This window comes from Polyergus mexicanus, unplaced genomic scaffold (assembly GCF_030449975.1).
Source record: "Polyergus mexicanus isolate NDT 795.1 unplaced genomic scaffold, iyPolMexi1.0 SCAF_2, whole genome shotgun sequence".
In the NCBI taxonomy this organism is placed as follows: domain Eukaryota; kingdom Metazoa; phylum Arthropoda; class Insecta; order Hymenoptera; family Formicidae; genus Polyergus; species Polyergus mexicanus.
Genome location: NW_027223322.1, coordinates 2685484 through 2706971, shown reverse-complemented (window position 1 = coordinate 2706971; position 21488 = coordinate 2685484). Strand labels below are relative to the sequence as shown.

Here is a 21488-nt window from a genome sequence, read left to right as displayed (position 1 = left end):
ATTTTGGAACTCTAATGATAAATTGAGTACCACGTACCCTTTTTTTCTTTCCGGATTGCTGATCTATAAGCATCAATTTGTTTGCGTGAAAATAATGATATCATAATTCTCACACATTTCGTTTATTTCGTCTTCTTTCACAAGTCAGCGGATTGGATGAAAATCCACTGGGCGTTCAATTTTTACGTTTATTCAAATAAAAATTACTGTAATGGCAATTTCGCTTTCCACACTCGATGAAATATACAAAGCCGCGCATGATAAAGCACATGGCATATTATAACGAGTTTGACTTATGATAACAGTGTCTGATACGTATTTAAGATTATGCACATATCCCGTTGGCGAACTGATTTATCACGCGAGCGGTGATTTAATATTCTCAACAGGCGAGTAACGATATAAAATATTTAAGTCACGATCGCTCGACATTACGACTAGCATAAACGTTTGTAACACACTTGGAATGATATAAACCATTACCAAAGAATTAAATTCAAAAATGTAAACTATTAAGACACAAATTCTATTCGTGTTTCAACCAATGATTCAGATATTAATATAGCTTCTTATCGATTGTAAAGTAATCTAAGCAGTATAAATCATGATCCTCGTGAAATTTCATAATATAATATTAGCTCTGGAAAAAGAATTGAAAAATGCACAAATTTTAATTATATTTAAAAATTATTTTTTATTTACACATATATTTTGTATTTATCTTTATAATATTTAATTTTGCATCGAAACAAAATTAAACGTTCCCATGTCATTTTTCAATGATAAAATCTCATTGAAAATATATACTTAAATATTACTTTTACACGATCTTACAAATGCGATCTTTCTCCATTGGTGGCACGATATTATTTGCCTAAGTACCGTTTATGCATCGTAATTTCTCGAGAAGTCCTGCCGATTTCATCGCAGATTTTGCATCGTCGCCCTCGACGCCTCTGCGCGCACGTGCGGATTCATGGCAAGCGCGAACGGATTGATTCTCGTCAAGTCAGGAATCGGTTTATGCACTTCGCGATGCCGGACCGTCGTTTAACGGCGGCGGATGCAGTCCGATGACCTCCTCTGCCTTATCTCGGAATTGAGTAATGGCCCCTTCGTCGGTTCGCGTGTGGGTCGATAAACTGCTATAATTTGCTTACGTTGCCGCACATCCACTCCCTGATACTACTAATATCAGCTCTTGACATGCCTGTCCCATCCCACTTCTTTTTACCATCGATTTCTTACTATAAAGCTGATCATTACCGTTTGCTTATTGTAATTATAGCGAATCTATGATTTTAAGAATTGAAGTCCGCTGTACCGCTGAATATTTTTGTTTTAGAGAATCCCAATTTAAAAAAAAAAAAAAACGGAAAACTCGCGAAATATATATATATATATATATTTTTTTTCTATTTTATTTCCTATTTAAAAGTTTTCTTATATTTATTATTTGATTACTTTACTTCATTTTTTTATTATAATATTCTCTTTATGCACGACATCATTGTTGGGAATAGCTATTGTAGATTTCTAAGTCGGAGATGAGAGATGGTCGTAAGCGGATTCAGGTCACGCTTGCGGCCAGACTCAGGGTCTCTCGTCTCGTGCCGAAATGAATGTTCGTAATCAATGACACTTCATTAGTCGACATTGCCTAACAGCCTGCGGCATGTTGTGTCGATTGAATTAGCCAATGTGTGCTTGCGTATATGTGCAACATAATCCCTCAGTCTTATCGCGCGCGCCGTTACCTGGGATGAATCATTATACCGGTTCGAATTCGGGACATCGATCACGATCGGGGAAAAGAAAAAGAAAATAAATCAAAAATTAGTATATCAATTTTCATAATAGATCCTTCCGAGAGGAATCAATCGAACGAATCGATCGTATGCAGCGTCGAAGTTTTTAAACGCTAATCACGAGATTGTTGCAATTCACGGTTGTTATCTCGCCTGGCGAATACAAATTCGTTCGAGTATTATCTGTTGATTCGAATTAGATCGGAAAAATCGTGGAAAGGTAGACGCGTGTATCGAGGAGAAACGATATTTGTCGAATTATTCCAAGAGCAGATTAAGATGCGTAAGTCGCAACTTGTATTTTCTTTTGCGTGCAGCCAGATGTAATCGTTTATACAACATCGTAAATTTAAATAAACAAGATGATGAAGTCTAGAAGCCATAATACTTATGCGATTTGAATTTATACGCGGATTCAGAGCGATTTTAATTAATTTATCGATGCATTATTTCACGTCTGTAAAACGTAATGAAAACACATCGTTAATTCCAAGTTACATATATCTCTGAGCTATAGACTTGATACTTTGGATTAAAATATTATTTATGTAACGATATGAAGCATATGAAGGTTCGTGTTACATATAACTAACGCGCGACTTAAAGCCAACTAAATTCGATATCACGAGAACGTAATGTTCAAGAAAAAGATTGCATAAGATATGTATGACTTGTATTATTGGTTGCACACAAAAATGTAAATTCAACGGAAAGAATTTTACACTTCAATTTCCATGGCAAGTATATAATTATTATCTCTTTCTCCATCTCTGTAATTTGCTATTAATATTCACCAATAAGTGATCAATATTTTATCATGTGGATATATAATCTCATACGATATTACCACAATGTGATTGCTACATATTTCGACTTTATGTTACGTATTACTAGGCTGAAAATTATAAAATTCTTAACGTGGCTTATTTATTTAAGAAATAAAATCATTTTATTTAGCATATATTAGATACATATTAAACGCAATAAAATTTGCTTATCTTAGGTATATAATTATCTGCTCGGGATAATTTTTTTAGCTTTCATAATTTTTATGTAACATGTTTTTTTATCATCTTCCAAAATAGTTAAAACTAATTTGAAATATATAACTAAATAATCGTTTATTATATCAAACAAATTATATATATTAGAGAACAAAAAATTATGCTTCGGATCTTTATTACATTCTTTCTATATCGAATTTATTTTTGAAAGAAAAAAAAAAAGATTCTCACATATATGCACCAAGAGAGATTGTTCAAGGTTCGTTGTACGGAGTCTCGTAACGCACTAGCGCAGTTTCTCGCTAATTATGCGACTTGTCATTAAGACGCTCGCGAAAAAAAAAAACCCAAGGGCATAATGCCGACCCATCGTTGCACCGCCGCGTAAGCCGGCTGTTTTTCATCCTCGGCCTTATAATCACACACACTTTGTATCGCCGCATTGGCACCTTCTACACTCGTTAGTGCTTCTTCGTTCGTTCGCGAAAGAAGAAGAAGAAGAGAGAAAGAAAGAGGGAGAGAGCTATATCTCAACGACGACGCGTTCGCTTAAGTATATTTTAAGAGCCGCGCCGTTTCCAGTCAATTTGCATCTGAATACGAGCGTCATAATGGCCTGAACTTTGCATACGTGACCTTGTCGCGTGTATCACGAGCAGAATGTGCCTGGGAGAGAACGTTGTTGTTTCGTATTCCGCCGCCTATACGGGCGCTCTTAATTACGACTATTAATACAGAACGAAAGTGTCTTCGCCGCGCGGACGAAGCAATTGCTCGAGAATATACGACGTGCTTCATAATTTGTAAGATCGAACGTTAGAGTATGGTTTATAAAGCTGGTCAGCCTAGTTTATTGTTTTTAATTTCCACCGGTGATCAATGATATTTCTACATCGAATTATATTCGACGGTTGTTTTATATAGATTTTAATTTAATAGTATAAAGGGAAATAATCTTTTCTGTATTCTCATGTTTGGAAAATATTCTGTATAGAGTTCAATACATTCAACATTTCAGACATTATTAGCGAATAATTGGTGTCCATTATTTATTTGACAATCAGTAGTTATTCGAATAAAACTACCGTTGGTCGGCTCCGATATATATTCGGATCATAAATATTCATTATTACTCGCGCGGGATGCAAAAAGGCACTTTACCACAAACAATGTCTCGTGTTAAAGATTTATTTTTTTTAGAGATTATGTAATTTAGAGATTACGTATTATTATTCGAAAATAAATTTAATTCTAATAAATATATAAATATATACATATATATATATAGATCGTGTAATTCACGTTTCGATAAATATGCGGAACGCGATCTACGCGATAAATTTACGTGCTGGGCAATTCGTATAAGTGTAGTCAAAATACAGGCAATAAGGCTTCTCCCTGATAACGAGTGGCAATTACTATAAGAGCGATAAGTGCATGATGCTATGCAAGGTAGATCTTAAAGCAATAATTGTGAAAGAAAATATTTAATAGTCGTAAAACAGTTAGGGAATATTCTTTATAACTTCAAAGATCACGGATCGCGATCTTTTTTTTCCAGCTTCGTGCTTTGCCACAATATCCAGTCAAAATTGAATCCGATTAATTTTGCCGCCTATCTTATTTATTAAAAAATCAGAAAATTATTATAATAAAAGAATTACTGAAAGAAAATTATAAATATACATTTTAATGATTTATAAATATGGTTCATTTATATTAACTATTTATATTAAGATATTGCATACTTTATTAATATTTGCATAATTCTGTGTGTTATATTATTATTTATTAATTATTCTGTAATAAATTCTAATTACACTGTTACGCTTTTATTAAACTTTTTATTAAATTAATTAATTGTATCGAGCTAAAGTGTAGAAGCAGAATAATTCTTAGTTTTCTCGCTGACTCCTCGCAAACGTTATTACTCGAGGGGGGAAACTTCTACCTTGGGATTTTGCGTAGAATTTATTGCTACCGCGCCGCTGCTGGCATAAATCGCGAATTTAACGGTCGCGTTCCCTCGTCGAAATTCCTTCGATGAGTCCGATTTGTAATGTAAAAGTATTGGGTTTTAATCTTTTCGAAGAGCGAAATGCTGTTGTTTCATGCGGTTTGTAAAAATAAGGTTAAAAATAAAGTTGTAACACATACACACACACACACACACACAGAGTATCGAAAAGTTTTTAACGATTCACCACCAATGGAGCTGCCAAAGTCCCATTTCCGCGTATTTTATTCCTCGATAGTGTATTACTCTCGTTGATAATATCAAGTGAATACGGTCGGATTAAATAGATCGGTCACGATTATTATTGCACAGCGAGAGTTCTGTAAGTTGGCATTAAACCGTGCTTAAAAGTACTTTGCACTTTTTCGGTAAATCGTGTGTTAAGTCGAAATATTCTATTGTTTTATTTAACGAATTAAAATGCGCGAGAAAATTTTATACCGTATTATGATAGATATTGAAACAGGATAAAGAGATTATCAAAAAATAATTTATTGTCTTGCGGGAAATATAATTGAGTATACAGAGTGTATCTGAAATGATGCACTAAACTTTAAGAGCGTATTCTAGAGGTCAAAATAAGACTCTTTTTTTCTTATGGGTCTACGTGGGTCCGCAAATGAACCCCCCTCCGAGCTTGGCAAATTAATGTTTTCATAATATACGTTTTTATTTTTTTATTTTAATGGCTTACTTCACTTCATAATTTATTGGGCTATACCAAATTTCAACCTTTCGCCATTTTTTTTTCCTGAAATACAGCCAATTATTATTAATTTTTTTTCACAAACTTTAGGGGCCTCTAGCTCGGAGGAGGGTTTATTTGCGGACCCATGTTCATAAGAAAAAAAGTCTTATTTTGACCTCTAGAATATGCTCCTAAAGTTTAGTGCACCATTTCAGATACACCCTGTATAATCGTGAAATGAAATTTTTGAAGAAGATTGACATAACTAGAGCATCATTTATACATATAATTAATTTTCCTTATTAAAAATGTTAACTACCAAACATCTCTGAAACGAAATACAGATCACCAAACAATTATTGAACACGTGATAACGATTATGATCGCGATTAGATCAACTTCACGCAGCTTAGCGATATTACGTAATCAAGTATTATCGGAGGCCGGAGAATCCAGTTTTGTACAATTTACGAACGCGTATGATAATGCGCAATGTTATTATAGCTCGCATTAAACTAATGATAGCGAAACGTTGTCAAGTGAGCCGCTGTCAGCTGCTGTCGGCCGCTCGCCGTTGACATTGCGTCGCACTTATGCCGGTGGGGTTATCATGTTACCTCGCATATGGCATTTCTGTCATCTGGCTCTGCTGGTGACACGTTACACGTAAATCATCGCGTGGAGAAACAAACGGAGTCACCACCGTTGCTTCCGGTCACTTCAAACGTCGACCCGCAATCGTATATCCGGCGGCCAGCAAACGCTTGCGAAATCCGCAAAAGTAACTCGAGTTTACATCGACATTTGCCATTTATGTATTTGATCGAAGGTGTTGTATACAAATAGCAAAGGAGAGCATAGTAATATTTTTGAACTTGCGAAAATGCTTCGATAATTCGCAATTTTTTGAATAGATAGATAATTTTTTTGATAATTGAAAAATTATTCCATGTTTTTAATCCGTATTTAAAAAAAATTGAAATTACGATCTCTTTCTATTCATGAATATATAATTCGTAAAAAAAAAAAAAAAAAAAAAAAAAAAAAAAAAAATATAGAAAATATTAGTACACGTTAGTTAATCAATACTGGACGTGTTATTCTCACGATACTCTTTTAACGTTTGTCTAGTATCAATAAAACCCGAGATTAGCATAAGACACAGTGAGACATTTGACGCATACGTCATACTTAGCTGATCGTAATGTATCCTCGACATTATTGCGAGTGTCATAAAATCTATCCGAGTCTTCGTCCGCCTTTTGTCGCGGTTCGCTCCCCTACATTCTACCGTTATCTTCTTGCGTATCCCTCAATGGTTATCAACAGGGATTATACTTACTCAACACTTCCGCGCTGCTTTTCCCACCGGGACGATAGTCGCGTTACGCAACTCTTTGCGCATTAATCGCCACTATTGTCGGTGGTGCGAAGTCCTTCTTGCGCGGCTCTCGGTCTCTTCGCGATTTAGCGGTATCTTGCCTCTCTCTTTCTTTCTTTCTTTCTGTGTTGCACCATGCGAGTGGTCATACCGGAATACCCGTAGGGTTGAATTTACAGTTCTCTACCCGTACTTGCGGAAATATATCTTCCTTAACACAAGGTAGCAACGCGAAATTAACGACAGCCGCGCGCGGATTTTATGATCGCCGACATCTCTCTCTCTCTCTCTCTCTCTCTCTCCGCGGTCTCTTAATTCCTTTCCGATATCGCGAATCGGCGTTTATTTCCCTTTTGTGCGCGTAGCGCATATATAGACGCCCGTGACTTGCGGCTTATGCTCCTTGTAACCCATCGATTACATTCTCGTCCCGTGAAGAGAGAGAAAGAACGGGTAAAAGAGAGAGAAAGGGAGACTGTTCCTTATCCGATGTAGCTCTCCGCGCGGTAACTTCGAAACGATTGAATCCGCACCGACTGCCTATTAGTTTCTCATCGGTGTGTTCTTCGAAATGCTACTTGCGCGCGAGATATTTTATGCAGGAATTTATGATCGCACATCTTGTAATTCAATGGATTCGAAATAAAATGCGTCGAAGGTAGCGAGTCATTTATAATCGGGCGATCCTAAAACGATGAGTCATCAAGTAACGAATCTATCAAAGCTTTGTAATAGAATTGTTCACCGCTACTGTTTCTAGAGAGAAAGTGTTTACAAAAATTTTTCTACGGTATTTAATAATAGCGACAAAAATTAAGAAAGTTATATACTAAAATATCATCATGAATGTCATCATGAATTTTGTATCAGAAGAGTTACTCTTCTTTTAGATCGAATAAAATACGGAAATATTGCAAGGAGTCCCTCATGAGAAAATTATGAGTGTTTAATGATAATATTTTCTTCTTGCGCAAGTTTTATTATCCTTCCTCCGTTAAAATGCATCGCACGATGCAATCTCCGATTGGAGGAACTTATGGCAACTCGTCGATGATAGAATCGACGTGCGATAAGCATACCACATTGTCATTTTTCCACGGTGCCGCGACTCGTTCTTTCCGCTATTCTCGTGACAGCCTTTCGCGGTATCTGCGTCCGGAATGTAACGGACAGGGCTCAGAAAATCGACTGAATGGTTTTTAATACGGCGAGGCGCTTCCTTCATTCAAGGCGTGGATGCACGCGGTCCGATTACATGTCTAGAGCGCGCATATTTCGAAATGCGTGCTGTAGACTGTAGACAAACGAAACGTAAAGCTGTCATCGCTCCGCAATTTCCGGCAAGTATCGACGGCGCGTTATGCCGCGCATCCAAGTTTCTTCGGCGTGTTAATCGTTCCTGTTTCTCTAGATAGATCGTGAAAATAAAATATATACGCACACGTACATAGTGCGAGTGCTTTTAGAATGCGCCGAGGCTCGTCGCTGTTTTATTACTGGAGATAGTCTATCGTATATCACTTTTATATGCACCGATGTATATCGATTCTCTTTTCTGTGTGTTGTCGAACGACGGCGATATAATCGATGCAAAAGTGGCATGGCTATCGAAGTAATAAAATTGTTCTTTTTTCCCATTTTATAACTGCTCCATGTTTTATTTCCTAAGCACCTTTTTTTATGTTGCAGATGCATCCCTTTTTTTCCTTTTGGATATGTAAAATTTTTTTTATGGATTTTCAATTTTTCATTAAAACACATAGCTTATTCGATGTGTTAGGGAAAATATTATAAGCAATAATATTTTATGAATTACAGGCTATCTCGCTCAATATAGTTTTTTTTTTCCCGAGAAATAAAGGATTAAATCTAGGATAAAGGAATGAAACCGATATTTTTTTTTTTTTTTTTTTTTTTATGGAACAGATTTATCATTAAGTTTAAAATGTATTAATTGAAACAATTGTATAATGTTTAATTATTGAGAGGGAAAGAAAAAAAGGAGATCGGGCATTAAAATAAAAAAAAAGACATCTATCTTTTTAAAAAATTAATTGCGAATTTCACAAGGAGAAGCGGTACGTACGTATTTGCTTTTTGCCAATTCTAGGACACGATTCAATCAATCAAGTTTGATGAGTGCTTTCGGATCGATGTAAACTTGCGCAAACAAATATTTCCAAACGTCGTCCATTTCTGCTACAAAACTAGATAACGCGAAAATGAATAGCGCACGATTCGAAGGGATTAATCGGGGCGCGGATTTTCAAGCGAGGAACACAGCGCGCGATACTCGATTCTATCGAAACCATGGTTGAGGAACGGCAGCGCAATATCGTGGGAAATGTCGGTAATGCCACGTGAAGCGGAGGCACAAACGCGACTACTCCCATTTGATGAAATTTTAATTCCGTGTCTGTTTAGCATAAGCGGTGCAATGCCATTACATAATGCGCGCCAAGAGTGGCTGATATTCATCTCGTTTACCCGACGATCTCCAGATTACCAATCCACTCAGAGTGCATTGTTTGCTGTTGCAGGAACTAACAGGTCATATTATCGGGATGCTGCCTGTACAGTTTAATGTTATCATGAGAGATACGCGTATATGGAACGTATATACAGAATGCCTATCGTTTCTACTGTCCCATTGTTAATCCCCTGATGAATGTTAAATCGATTATCCGGCATCGAAAATTTAATGAGAGCCCGTTAGCTGTTACAGCTTTTTTTATTTGCAGTAAAAAATTATTCTACGCTTGTCAAATTTGTTTGTTGCGAACATTTTTTTGTATGCTTTAAAATTAATTATCTAACAGATAAATTCTGGACGACATTTTCTTAAAAATTAATTTGAAAACATAAAATTAGAATATACAAAACTAAAATAATTTTTTTTTTTTTTTTTAGTTTTGCCATTTTTAGTTCGAAGTTTTCGATTTTGACAAATCGATACGTCGCTTGCAATTAGCTATTGCGCAAACAACAGTCTTTTATGAAAGAACGCGAGGTGGAGGTAAATGAACGAGAAGGGTGAGGGAAAGTGAAGGGATATATGAGCGAGCTAATTAAAACGCTTGAGATCGTTCCACGAGTTTAGACGCGTGGGCGCGTTGCAGTGGATTATTGGCCCAACCTTGGCAATTGCGGCTCATTTAGCAACGGCAACGAGCGAAAGTTGGTGTGCCGACTTCGGGAAAGGAGCTCGTAAATAAAACGAAAGACCGAGACGTGGAGCGAGAGAAATTTATTAGCGAGTCGTATGCTAGGATATAGGTTTTTTAATTTTTCAGAATTTGAATGTTGAAACGATGTGTTTATAAAGCTTATAATTAAAGCTGAATATAAAAATCGTAATACGTACGTGATGGTATAAGAAAATATATTACACAATTTCAGATTTGATAAGTTATCTGCGCTCTATTAAAACTGAAATATGAATCTCTGGAACATGTGCTGTATAATCGCTCGTGTGTCTCTTTATTCGGAAATATGTCGACTTTGTATTACTACGTCGTCCTCGTGGACGGCCTCGGCGCAATTTGAATGCAAATTTTAATGCATCATCTAGGCCATTATGCCTCCTCCTTCTCCGTATCGTCGTCATCGCCATAGATTTTTCCGAGAACATTAAAAGCGGCCATTATGCCTGCGTGAAGTATAAACGAGGGTAACGATCCAAAGCTGCTGGATTATAGCCCTCGAGGATTACGAGGATGTTACTTTCTCGATTCGATCGCTCCCGAGGCTGAAACACATTGTACATAATTGAATTTCAGCACCATGTCCTCATAAATTTAGAGTACCCTGTACGTAATAAAAGAGGGAGAGACAATATTTTCGATGATAACGACAACGGGAGTGGTGCCTTTGCTTACCAGCCGCCAAAAAAATTGATAGGCAAACTCAATTAAGTAGAAAGCAATCAAGCGCGCTTTTAAGAAAAAAGCATGTTTTTTTTACAAGAAATGTTATCACCACGTGCGATATTACATTTATGTGAGGACATTGGCGTTTTATTCTAATTTTTCATGCGTCGACAACACGAAAGTTTGAAAATTTTTGCAGTGAATCAGCAGAATCAGAGTTAATCGAGGAACACGCAAGGAATCGCGAAATTTTTGCCAACTTTGCGTGTCAATTCTCAGCTTGTTATCTAAAGCCGCTTTCAAGACCAAAAAAAGATTTTGAACTCACGTGCTCTGGTATTCTCGCACGCATCCTACCGGGCACGCGCGCGTAAATTCACGCACTTCAACCGCTGCATCTGACGCGTGCACAGACTCGTTGCGTTCGTTCGCCCAGCTCGCCACATCCTTCTTCGGTTTCTCTCTGGCGATAACATGAGACACTTTTACGTTGCAACGGCCGGTTATCGCACGCCGGCTCTTCGTCTTCATCATTTTCTTTTTCTTCTTCGTCTTCCCGTCGTAATTTTTTTCCGACCAAGGCTTGCAACTCGCTTGAGTGTCGTCGTCTTCTTTGGAAATTCTACCTGTGTGTTTTATTAACTGACGTTGTCCTCGGAACGGCGTTTCTCGCTTCGGGTAATAACGAAAATACAATATTACCTGGTTTATCAAGCCGAGAACCCAATTGTTATATCTTATGTTCGTAACGGGATTCTGACTTTTTACATTGTTGATGTTATAATATTAATATGTCAAACGTTACAATAAATAAATCATAAAAGATTATGGGAAAACAGTGCAGTAATGCACAAAATAAAACATTGAGAGGTTGAAATAAATTGCTACAATTTTATAAGAACATTTTATAATATATTTTTTTCTGAAACTTGAGTGTGTGAACATCAAGAATTTATTATTTTACAAATTCTTTTTCTTCACTGAGACGAAGATAGAGAGAATTTTTATCCATATTTATTTAATTTATCTAAAATAGCGCATTTTTACATGATTCTGAGCTTTAGCACGCTTCTTCTGAAAAATTAGTTTTGGCTTTATACGTTTTTGACTTTTTGGATGTGGAGATATCGAGGAGGATGTTGGCCATATATTAATGATTCCATCGGACAGTTTGAAGTTTTAGGGTCAATAAGGGATGACTCGAGGAATTAATTTTGAGAAATGGCTTGTCCGTTCTCTGTGAGATACGAGCGACAAATGTATGTGAAGCGCGTTCGCATCGAGTTGGCTTCCCCGACAATACTCGCCTTTCATTGGGATTGATTAAGCGAACGATGATTGCTTATTGATGCAATAACGGCGGATTCTCGAGACAGTGAGATCTTTGTTTCGAGGTAAGAAAAGATAACGCTATTGCGAAAAGCCGCGTTGCATAACTATTATATCGTATTCCTTTATAGTACTCCTATTTCGTATCCGTGTTATACTCTACGCTCCACAAATAATTGCGCGAGTGCTTTCTCTCGCCGGATGATTCATCGGACGGATTATTATTAGAAAACACACATACAGACACAGATCTGGAGAGAACATAAAAAATTCTTCACGTATTACATGTTCAAATGTGGATTTCTAGAGTTAATTCTTTATAAAGCTCTACTGCAAGATGAGAGAACGAGAATAAAACAACAATAAATTTGTTTCTTAGGATACGTTTGCATATATAATAACATTTGAATAGTAAATAGTCCTCTAGCACATTCATTATTAATTTATCAATTACGTTTTACCATTTATCCAATTTTATCTAAATATTTTGTTTTATATGTATTTTGTGCACTATCTCGATTTGTGTGTTAGAATTATTATTCAATTATTATTTTTTCGTAAAGCGAATATTTAAAAATAGAATGAATTAATGGCAGAAGGTGACGCGTGTCACACGAGTGAATCGCATTGCGGAATGAGGCGAGCGCAGAAAATATTGCTGTCTTTTATTCTATTTATTTTATCAGCAGTGACAGAACTTCTGAACGTAAAGCAAATGCTGTATTATTTCAACGAGCATGCACTACTTTATTCGAGGCGCGTGCCATCGTCGACGCTGAGGGTTTAATTCTTTGTCTTTTCACTTGATATACACGTGCATACAGGGACAGATTTATGACCGCGTGCTCCGCCGCACGAACAAACGACGGAGGATCTTATTAATTTGTTATGGTTGTTCATCGCATTTATCAAATTTTATCAAAGTTAGAGAAACGAAACGCGACAGCTTTTAACAAATCGTTGGTCAAATTTATTGCAAGCTTGTACTAAAATTCTCTCTCTCTCTCTCTCTCTCTCTCTCTCTCTCTATCTATCTCTTAATCTTTTTCATCCCTAAACGCGCCTTTATATCGGCATTTGCGGAGACGCGAATAGTCTCGTGCGCGGTTAAAGATTCGCGACGCTCGCCGCGTAAATCGATTTATCCGCTTTGGATCGGATTTCGGCCGGAATTATCTGAAATCAGACATCTCAGCTCGATGCAAATCGTGACGGGACTGCATCGGGTAAGGTTTATGCTAACTCGCGTTCGACTTGGCGTCGATCTCTCGCGTCACGATTCTAGATCTCTGTCGTTCGATTTAACGAAACGTCGCGCTACGCCACACAAGGTAGAGACACACTCCGTCTGCCGCTTTATATCGTTGGCTTTCCATCTCTGACTACTCGCTCGTCGGCGAGAAAGCATTATACTTTAAGTACGCTAATGCCTCGGCTCATGTTTTATTCAGGCGAGCGTGTACGCGAAAAATGTTAAATGTGCGGCGTAGATAGATAGGTTATTTATTATTCGCGCCACGGCATATATCGACTGGCTCTATCGAACAATGTCTACATACGCCAATCGTGCAACATTTAATAACAAGTAAGAATCACGATGTAATGTATGTATTTAATATCGACTGAAAAAAATATATCTAGGAATATCTATACAATATTAAAATTATGTCAAGGAATATGAATGTAAAAGATATCTAGATTTTTTTTTTTTTTTTTTTTTTTTTAAAGAAGAACGCAATTACATTGAATAATAATGCGATTATATATTGAATGCCAATAATAAAAGAAAAACACAGAAAAACGTACAATATAAATGTACGCAATAAAAATAATTCGACTGCGTTTCTTTGCTAATTAGTCCATCCCGTTTCAAATTTTTGACGTTGAAAAATTTGTGAAAAGTATCGCAATAACGTAAACGCCATGATTTACTTCCCCGTGCCGGCCAAGTACGTATAACTTTCTCGTCTGCTGCTAACACCGTCGGCAGATACAGTAAAGCACTGAGCTTTACGCCGCGTCGTTTCTCCTAAAGCTCCCGGGCGTTCATCTCGTTGTAATTCTTCGCCGTTGCTCGAAAAACTCCGGTTTAATTAATCCCTCTCCCTCTTTCGATCCAGCCACGCGTGCTTGCCGCCTGCCTCTAAACTCTAAACCGTCCCGCGCGGAATTCGAATTCGTTCCTGCGGCCGTTTCCTTGCGCGTTATGGCACGCGAGCGGAAACACATTTCATTGGAGGTGAAAAGGGGGGAAAAAAAGGTTCTATATGGAGCATCGGAATTAAAAATTTCATTTTTAGGGAAATAATAGTGAGACATTTTAAATATCTCACAATCTTTTAATTCTTTAATGAAATATTGTTCTTTTATCTTTCTCTCTGCCACAAGCATAATTGAAACTATAACAGAATAAAAATTGAAAAGAAAAACAAAATTAAAAAAAAAAGATTCGAATAAAAGAATAAATTTTTAAAATAATAATATAATTCTTTTTTAATCAATGACACCGATTCAGTTTAAGAGAATAGGACAATTTCTCGATCTTCTATCTTTGATACATTTTTATTCTCACGGTTTTTTTTGTTTTTTTTTAAATTGAAGTAATTTAGATAAAATATATAAAAATAAACTCTTATTATACATATATTTATTTTGCAATAAGGCTATAATTTTACAAGCATTTTACTAAGTGCATCGTGTAGCAATATTTACGGTCGTTCGCGACATTCCGACTCATTTGGTAAATAATTCGCGCAGGCAAATTACAACGAGCGAGAGCTATATGTGCGCGCGATAACGCATTATGCGTCGCGCGCTCGCAGTTCTATGCACTCGCATTATCAGGTGCGCGCGACTGCACCGCCCGTCGCCGTCCATTCTCACCGTAATATTCGTCGCGTATCGCGCGCAATCACCTTCGTTTCATTACCGTTCCATTCAGCGGCAATTTCGTGTTTCATCGCCGATGGCAGCCGACGACGACGACGACGACGACGACGAGTCCAATCCGCTTTAACAGACGATGAATTCTTCGACTGAGGAGATTGCACTCCCCCACGAGCTTTCACAAGAGAGGAAAAAAACTTTGTAATAAAACACACACAAAAAAAAGGATTTTCATAAGAAAAATATTGAAGAAAAGATTAATTATATATGTAAAAGCTATATTATTAAAATTTCTTATTTAATTAATTAAAATTTCATTTTATCTTGAAATTTTGGAAAACCAACATACCTTATACTTTAACTTTGATTAAAGTATAAATTATTTTGATAAATTTTATGAGATTTTTTATGCTCTTCCCCCCTCTCTCTCTCTCTCTCTCTTTATCTTTCTCTCGGAATAATTATAAAATAGAATGTAATAATTGTAAAAAATTTTAGAATTAAATAGATACCTGAGAAAGAAATTGTTATAGGTATATGTGAAATTATAATACACATACTGTAACCACAAATGACGACATAATTACAAGAAAAAGATAGCATCCTAAGAGAATATTGAAAATTCCATTCTGATATTTATTCGTGAAAATTGAGGCTTCATGTTCAACATTTATCTGTAAAATTTGATTAAAGAAGACTTGTCAGAGAGCGAAGGATGTCAATTATGCCCATTGAATAAATCGCGATTTCGTCTTCGCGTCGATAATATTTTCGTTATTGAAATAGGACAGGATGAGCAGGATAGTAGTTGCTAAAATATTCCGTTTGTACATTTAAATGAGAGAGCATTCATACCACTCAGTCCGGTTTCCCGTTGACCCGATCTATCCCATCCTACCGCCATCGTGTGTGTGAATGCTCTCATTTAAATATACGAATGGAATATTTTATCGCGGCGCTATCTTTGCGCGATCGTGACGCGCTTGAATCGAGTAGCGCTCTTTCTTTTCGGACTCTGTCCGGAACGTATTTATGTCGCGCTTGTTTTCAGAAGCCGCGATGAATGGGTTTTCTTCGGAATGCGATGGAAATGCACATTATAATTCTTTAGATATAGAAACCATAATATCAATATATTGCATTTTACAAAAAAAAAAAAAAAAAAAAAATGTTTAATATAATTTGGATACTATTAAATATCATCAAATTTATCATCAGCGATGATTAATATCTTAATAATAATTATGAATTTTACAATTATTTTTTTTATAGCTTATCTTAATCAAACGTGAGTTTTTATTTTATCAAATATTGTAAAATAATAAACGAAACGAGAAAGTATCGGTGCATGGAAGTTGAAACGAGTAATATTTGAGACTTCGACAAAATTGATTTATAAATGATGCAAAAAAAAAAAAAAAAACGTAATAGCGAGGAAATTGCTTTCGTAGAGAAATCCGTAATGGTTCTACTAGATATAAGTCTCTAGTAATACTGAAAATAGAGTCTGTCTATTCGAGTAGTTTGCAGGAAATGTAAATACACGGGCTAGTAAACAGCCGGTAGTATCTATAAATATCTTTCGCATCCATATTCCGTCTTGCAGTTAACGACTTTCCAGTTTCTCCCTGAAACGGTTCGCAAACTACGCGAACAAGATGGATAAAACTTTAACGAAACTACCAGAGAGAGAGAGAAAGATCTACATTGTTATATGCTTATATATGTTTTAATTAAGGAAATTCTCTCCTTATTGACTTCAATTTAATAACTTTGATAAATTTCTTGATTGTGCCGCAAATGTACGTATTACTGCTCCTTTTTTTGAAACTCTTGTGTAAAAAAAAATTTGGTTTTATTATCTTTTTCTTGTTAAATTAATTCTATTCAAGACGCGTTTGCGCAGAGAATCTGCCTTTAAAATTAAGATCATGAATTAAGAAACATATAACAGTCGTCGTAAGTCGAGTTAGATTGGGACGGTGAATCAGATCTTGAATCAAGCACTCGTCTGCTGACTCACTCGTACTTTGAGAATCATTCCGTTAACCCTTCCGATCACCAGGAAGCGACGGTTACTCGGTTACGCTCAGTCACTGTATCTTTTTTCAGCCCTTTAATCCCGTACTCTCCAATCCCTTTTACTTGCCATTACTATACGTTTCTACTATACTTTTGCTATGTAGCGAGTGGGCGATTCGTTCGACGTATCGTTCGCAAGAAGCGTATATAATGAAATATAACGAGCAACACAAATACGATAAGTAGGGGAGAAGGGGGCAAGTTCTCGATTTTGCGGATTGCACATACGTTGCGTGCTTATCAACGAGATCCATTAATCTACGTTTCCACGATGAACCATCATAGATCACGCGCTCGTCAGAGGGAGAGAGTGAGAAGGGGAGGGGGAGGAAAAGGGAGGATCTCTTGCTTCTATTCTGCATCTTCTAATAATCTTGGCTTCCGGTAGGCACCACTGAGAACTCATTACGGAGAGTGCTTTATTTGCACGTGCACCATTAAACGGACAGAAATTGCAAAATTGATTTCATGATAATATTTCCGGTAAAAGCTTATGGTTGCCGTCATATGCGAGATCAAAGATATGCCATTATTTGTTAAAGCATTATCTCTTGACGTTTTATGTGAAAAATATTTTTACGAAAATTTTATGAAAATCTTTATTTTTTATGAAAAATATTAAACATAAATTCGTAGAAAGATTATATGGGGGAAAAAAAAAAAGATTTAAGCAAATAAGTAAAAACGGAAATAAACAGAATGTTTGGTCAAGAAATAAAAAGAAAATTCTCGCGTCTTAAGAGGGATTAAATAATAAATTTGATGGATTAAGATTACGTGAATTGTAAATCTTGTACAGAGAGCTTCTCTCCATGTATTTACTCGAACTCTGTAAAATATGCTGGTCGGTCGTGCAACCTTAATAACTCACGCAATTCAACGGACGATTTACATCTATATTGTTGTCGAATATATCGTAGATCAACGGACATGTCAATATCGCGCGTATGCGGGGACTATGAATGACGGGGAGGCGCGCGTGTCCATCAATATCGATTATATGACTTTTTATTTACGCGACGTGATTTGCATACGTATTACGCCGCGGACGCACAGTACGTGATACGCTTTGCCGACTATGCGCGTGATAAAACGAATCTGTACACCTGCCGCCCTCGCTGATTGGTTAGCGATAAGCATCGACTACCACGGGATACGTGTAGCAATCAGTATCGATACTTATATCGATATCGGTCCATTAATGCGGGCGTATCACCGCCTCGTGTATCGGCTCGTCATCGGTATGCCGTCAAATAAATGTAAATGCGAACGTGTTTATGCTAAAGCCGCACTCTCCATCTTCGCCGCATAATCGCAAACTTCTTCCACGATCGAACGGTTTATCTCACGTCAACCTCCTCAAATTTAATCACATTGACAAGAAGGAGATTTTTATACAAATTTATTATCTTATAATTTTCTTATATCACGCAATTAATTTTTATAGATAACTCTAATATATAATTACATTTTTTTTTATATTTTATATATCATGAGAATAATAGACGCGCTTGATATTTTTCACTTTAAATGTATCCATGAATCTACGGTTAAAAGGGAATTTGCGATGGTTCCGGTACACTGCGCCCATATAATCATTATGCGGTCAAAAAAATATACGCGTGGGCGAATTACCGGGAACGTACAAAAGCCCGCTCGACGTTGAACGCGCGAATATCGAATATTTATATGCTAATAATTCGCCATATCTCGTTACGGCGATATTGTTACATTATTATCCGGCGGTGAGTTATCACGTCTGAGTAGTTAGCCGTGAAATTTAAGCGACGTCGCGACGATTTCCGTTCAATCGCAAAATCGGTCACGCGATGCATCGCGTGTGATTCGATATTATTTCCTCGCGTGTAGAGGAGGAGGAGGAAAGGAAAGAAACGACAGGTACATTGTAAGGAAGGGAAAACTGCTACGTTCCTTTTACATCGGTCGCTACGAGAATTTGCGTTCTCCGGAGTCCGTAATAAAATTAATGGAGCGTAGCAACCGTCGCGAGAGAAGCACAGGAAACTTCTCTCTCTCTCTCTCTCTCTTTCTTCTTTTTTCTTTGCGCGACTTCTGTTTAAGCAATTCTACGCTTCGATTTCTCGGCATGTGTGCGTGTATAAAAACACGCTATTCAGTAATACGGACGAATGGAAGCAATTTCAGACTTTGATCTCAATTGTAACTGACTCTGACTCGATAGACTTAATTGTCTATTAGCGCAACTATAGCATAGTTTTGTAAAGACATTCATTGGGCTCATTGTGAGTTTTAACGATATTTTAACATATATTCGATACATCTATTTCGCGACATCGCTTCGAGGCACATCACGTTTCACGCGCGCGCGTATCTGGCGAAGTAGCAAGGCTACTGTTGGTGTTACAATCGCCGTGCAATTTACTCGGCAATTACGTTACTTTCCAGCGATATTGATACACCGTAGCCACATTTGCGCGGCGATTGTTAACGATCTAGAGAATCAACTATGAGCAACAAATTGTCGTAAGCGTGTAGGTACAATGTCCCGAAAAAAACAATGCTGCTGTCACGACACTTTCAAGTTTTATGGACAAAAGATTTTTATTTTACGAAATTATTTGAGATTAATTGAAATTGAGAAATGATATAGCAACTCAAGGATAATAGAGCAGAAATGTAAGATGTCCAATAAAATCAAATTTTCAAGATCTCTTTGATAAACAGAGGGTGAATGATTGTACGTGAAGAATTCTCGTTTTTAAATGGTCGAAATTAAGAAATTGTCAGAAATGAGATCAAGTAACATTGGATGATATCAGTGATTTATTCGCGAAGATCGAGGACGAAAGGCCGTTTCTTTTTGTCCACTTGTTTTTTGACGTTCGTTACCGATGTTCCGCTACGTGATGGCGATTTTAAATGACGACGACGACGGTGTCCAGTTCCATCGTAAGCCGCTTTGCGGTCGTCTTAACAGGAAAATCAGGTTTTGGAGTCGCACACGCGTTGCGCAATGTCGCGACGGAAGCTTCTCATGTAATAATAAATTGCGCCCGCGCGCTGCGAGCTGCCGAGTTACGTAATTTCAGTAATTGTCGATCGAACGTATGCTACGAGTACCGAATGCAAAATATTTATGTTACACATACGTACAGAGTGGTCGTTAATATAGGCGCGATTCACGAGTTGGACGATATTTTTTTGTAGAATATTCCGTGTAAAGAGCTTTTTCTTTAAAATATATAATACCTGCCCACATAAAATGCTACATTGAATAAAAAAATGTTAGATATATTTTAAGTCAATAATAATGGACGTAAATGGTAATTGTACGTGATATTTTTTGTCGATAATTGACGTAATTTTATTTTGATAGCACATGTCGTATTTTTTAAATAGAGAATATCCAATTTTCATACAATATTATCCGTTAATTCTGAGATATTCTAGGAAACCGTGAACATTTTTTATCCACACAATTTGGTTACATTGTCGACCGATGACAAAACGATGCATTAAAGCGTAAGGAACTCTTTGGTATTTTCGTATCTGGTGGCGCTGGTATTTCGCGAGACGATCATTATCTTTAAAGCACTTTAAGACTTCCACATTCATGCGACTAGCAAAGAGCGCGGTTAAATCGTAGCTGTAATATGAATAACAAATAACGCGGATAGCGTTGGCGCGGCATCGCAAAAATAGTGGTCGAATAGTAATGCAAATAAATAATGAAGTACCGCTCTAACGTTCCAACATTTTTATCGTGAGTTTCATACGGCAAGCAAATTTCTTTGAGAGAGAGAGAGAGAAAAAGGGAGGAGAGACATATCGCAATAAATGAAGAAATATATAAATGTATGGACGTACAATAATTTGGACAAAATAAAAATCTTAATTGAATTTTATTATTATAAATTTTATAAAATTAAAATATTTGTAGATTTTTTCATTTATATCGAATAATTATGAAATATCATGAACAATTCTTGATAAACCAAAAGTTACGATGCGCGTTACTTATTCGATCCTCTTGCGACGATTACTTATTCGATCCTCGTGCGAAGAAGTGGTTTCGCTTTCACGCGAGTTAAGTGGATGCACCGGTATAGACGAAAGCGCATTTGGTCGTGCGCAATCTGCTCTAAAACTGTATCGACGTTTGACGACCGGTCCGTTTGCAAGCAAAGTGCAGTTGCAGTGAAACCTAAGCTTTTCCGCGTGCAACAGTCGTCCTCTCTCTTTCTCTCTTTCTCTGTAAATTTCGCTGATTAATGCATTTCACGCGCGTGTGTGCGGGCGCATTGACCGGTCATTCGATATTTATTACGTAACAGTGTATAAAATTTGAACGTCGCTTTCGTGGCCATTTGTTTTAATTAACGCGCGCGTTACGCGGCAGAAATTGCCGCTTTTCACAATACGCGTCCTGTTGTAATATGCAA

The 21488-nt window shown here is 36.9% G+C and overlaps 1 protein-coding gene across 6 annotated transcripts in view; it reads left to right on the top strand.

Moving 5' to 3' along the window:
• Positions 1–21488, top strand: part of LOC138944139 (CCR4-NOT transcription complex subunit 6-like) — a 383005-nt gene that overhangs the window by 75095 nt on the left and 286422 nt on the right. The window lies entirely within an intron of this gene.